This window comes from Dasypus novemcinctus, chromosome 27 (genome assembly GCF_030445035.2).
Source record: "Dasypus novemcinctus isolate mDasNov1 chromosome 27, mDasNov1.1.hap2, whole genome shotgun sequence".
NCBI lineage: Eukaryota > Metazoa > Chordata > Mammalia > Cingulata > Dasypodidae > Dasypus > Dasypus novemcinctus.
The window spans coordinates 30,654,160-30,658,265 of record NC_080699.1 but is presented as its reverse complement, the minus strand read 5'-3'; the positions used below and the strand labels follow the sequence as shown (position 1 = coordinate 30,658,265).

General features: G+C 36.8%; 1 pseudogene; it reads right to left on the bottom strand.

The window, feature by feature from the left end:
* Nucleotides 1-2,656: 2,656 nt before the first annotated feature.
* On the bottom strand, nucleotides 2,657-3,686 carry LOC101441296 (putative olfactory receptor 8G2; annotated as a pseudogene).
* Nucleotides 3,687-4,106: the final 420 nt, after the last annotated feature.

Genomic DNA, 4,106 nt, shown 5'->3' with positions numbered 1-4,106 from the left:
GTATATAAAGAAATCTTTCCATGCTTGATCACACAGTAATGAGAACTAAGCAGAGACTCATAAAATCCATTCTGGAATTTGTCAGATTATGAGTTCTCATGCAGCAGGAAAAAAACTATATATATATATAAGATTAGATCAAAGATATGGATAGATGATAAATAGGTACAAAGACAGAGAGATAGAGTTTGAATTACATTGTGTCTTGGTCTTTGTGACACAATGGCATTCTCATGTACTTTTACCAAAGTTTAGTCAATTGTGCTTTGAGAATTCTACCATCATCCATCCTTCCATAAACTAATCCAAGGTATAAACTTGCATTCATCCTCATGCCTTCCTGTACTACCTTCAACACACTTCTAATTAGCCATAAGTCTTAACAATTGAATTTTTCAAATCTCTTGAAAATTTCCTTTATAGCTTCACTATCACTGATGTGTGATAGCTTTCTTAGAATAATAAAATCACTACTAGCTGGTCTCCTTGATTTCAGTTTCATTTTCTTTCCTTTCCTCTTCCACACCAAAATAACTGTGATATTACTAACATGCAAAACTAATTGTCAAATTAAAAACTAATTAAAAATACCTAATGGTTCCCCTCCCCTACAAAATAAAGATCAAAATCTTTTAGTGACCCAGAAGTGCTCTATGAACTACCTTTTCTATCCTTATCTTTGTTTCCTGCAACATTGTCTGGAGTACTACGTGTAGCTTGATTGGATTACCCAAAAATGACATGTGTTTCTCTCTGCACCATCTTTTCCTCTCTTCCTTGAAGAGACCATTGTCTTTTACTTAGTCTGCATCCTCTATATGAGGTCAAGCTCTGGTCATTCAAGGTCATACCCAATAGGATTCTTTGGTTTTCGGTTTGTTAGGTTCTTTGTACATATGACATAGTATATGTATACATGACTATGGTCTGTTGGACAGAGCACTGTACTTGTTTTGGGGCAAAAGATCAGATTTATAGTTTGCCATTTACCTTACTTTATATGATGAAGAGCGTAGGGAGAGGGAAGAAGAGATATGATGTGGGGGCATTTTCAGGATTTGGAATTGTCCTGTGTGGTACTGCAGGGACAGATGCTGGATGTTGTATGTCCTGCCATGGCCCACTGGGTGGACTGAGGGAGAGTTTAAACTACAATACAAACCATTATGCATGTGGCTCAGCAGTGCTCCAAAATGTATTCACCAAATGCAATGAATGTCCCACGAGGATGAAAGACGTTGTTGACGTGGGAGGAGTGGTGTAAGGCAGGTGGGGTGTACATGAGTACCTCTTATATTTTTTTATGTAACATTTTAAAAAATGAGAGAAAATAAATAAATAAATATAAGTGCTCTTTGAGAACCCACCACAATGAATGAAAAAAATAAAAGAAATATATTTTTGTACTATATTTGGTAAAATGTCAGGAGAACTGCAATTTGTTGTACTACATCAGTATTACAGAGCAGCATCCAAAGAATATTAATCTTAGTAGGATATTTTGATTTGGGGATGAAATAAAAGGCAATTGAGCATTTAAAATATAACATAAATTCACAGTTATGTCAAATGCCCTGAAGTAATAAAGTAATAAAATGAGGGGTGAGAAGAGATGCTTTAATGGTGAAATTGACATGAAAGAGAATCTTTAAATTATGGCATGAAAGAGCATGAAAAGCTTGGAAGCAATAAAATTTAGCAGAATTTGTGAATTTTATGAGCTCATGACCCATAAAAGACACATCAAGTTGGTATAAATATAAGAAAATTTTGTATGGGTGATCTTATACAAGTAGTTGCTATCATGTGTAATAATATGAGCATTCATAATGAAGAATAATCTAGTGCTGCTCCATTTTGCTCTTATTGGCACAACAGGATTTTCAATATTTTAACTACGTCAAAAGCAAAAGTGAGAATTCCATGGAAGATATTCAGAGGAGAGCAAATGTATCATATTTAGTACTGGGAATACTTAGGGTAGAAAGAACTGCTTTAGGAGTCCTTAGACCTATCACAGTTAACTGGGGGATGTAGAGCAGTGTCAGTGAAATCGCGCGTTCTGGAGCCAAACTTCTCACGTTTATTTCCAAGCTCAATCAGCTTATTACATTTGAGACTTTGGGTGCAATATGTAAACTCCCTAAGTTTCATTTCTTTCATCTTTAAAGTGGTATTAATATTGGTACTTGCCTTGGAGAATGCTATAAATATCAAAGTTTGGAGAGTTTAGTAAGTGCTTACCATCATGAAATCTTAGTAATGTATGTGACTATTCTCCTCCTCCTCCTCCTCCTACTCCTTCTGCACCTCCTTTGCCTCATCATCATCCTAGTGGTTCTTGTTGTTTGTATTATTATTCAAAATAAAATTAATGATCCTTTTGCCCTTAGCAGTTACTTTTTTTAAAAAAAGGTAATTTACTAACAGGTCTAATCTGACTGGTGGTAATTGTGAAAGGTAAAAGCACTTCCAGAGAATTCCTTTCCACATAGCGCTACTGTAATGCAGGTTTGAAGGGCAAGGAGGCCTGGAGGGGAATTTTACAGATGTGTTAAAGGGGAAAAGAAGTATCACTGAATACACCAACTGGAAGAATTAATCTAACAAATTGCATATCTAATCTAAGAGAACAACTGTTTCTTACATTATGACATTACATGAATTCTATCCATGAATCTATACCCAGAATTTTCCTCAGGGCATATTTGACAACCTTATTCTGCAGACTGTAAATGAAAGGGTTCAGCATGGGAACAACAGCAGTATAGAACACAGAGGACACTTTCCGTTGGTCCATAGAGCTGACCGATGATGGCTGCAGGTACATGAATGCTGTAGACACAAAAAAATAGCAGCTGAGATATGGGAACTGCATGGGCTAAAGGCTTTTGACCTTCCTTCAGTGGAGCTGATTCTGAGGATGCTGGCAACAATGAAGATGTAGGAGGCAAAGATGGTTAGGGCAGGAATCAAGATGTTAAATGCACTCAAGCATAAAATCAGTATCTCATTGATGCAGATGCTCGAGCAGGATAACTCCAGGAGTGGAAAGAGATCACAAAAATAATGGTTAACTACATTGTTCTTGCAGAAAGAAAGTCTCAACATGAAACCTGTATGAATTGTAGACCCAATGAATCCCAAAACATACACTCCCATTGTGAGCCAGAAGCAGACATGATAGGACATGATAACATTATAAAGCAAGGGTTTACAGATGGCAACATAGCGGTCATGTGCCATTACAGTCATATGCCAACATAGCGGTCATATACCAACAGGTGACATTCTGCACTAATAAAAAGAATGAAGAAGTAGAATTGAGTCGTACATGCTGCGTAGGAAATAATATTCCTCTCTGACACAAAATGAACCAACATTTGGGAATTAATGACAGTGGAATAGCAGAGAACAGTGAAGGATAAGCTGCTGAGGAAATAGTACATGAGGGTGTGCAGGGAAGAACTCAGCCTAATCAGTGTGATCATGCCCAGATTCCCCACCACTGTGACCACATAGATTCCTAGGAAGAGGAGGAAGAGGGGCAGTTGGAGTTCAGGATGTTGAGTCAACCCAGTGAGGATGAACTCAGTCACCATGGAATGATTTCCAGGGTCCCTTATCCTCTCGGCAGCTTTTAAAGTTAAAAAAGAGAATATAAGTGCATGTGTATGTATTTGCATGTGTGCAAAAGTATATGTGCGTGTATGGATGGGGAAACGGTAATCCTGTGGAGATCATTATCTTCTCCCTTCTCAGAAGAATCATATTGCAGAGAGTTCTTGAGCCTCTCCAGCTACCTGGAAAACCAAGGATTCTGGTTGGCCATAGTAGAAATAATAGAATTCAAGGACACTATAATTAAGCATGTCATAACTTTTTAATATAAAACAACAAGTTAGGAAATTATAAGTCAGGCAGAAGGAAGGTTACTAATGTTGTTTCTGAGGGTTCTTGTTTTCATCTCTCATATTTCACATGCATGTATTAATGTCATGCATGTTGCAAGGTAAAACAATTAAATTTTCATTTTATTCACAAAAGAAGTGTAGTGAATTTGTTCTGCAATTAAGAAACAATGAGTTCATAAATCTCTAAAAACT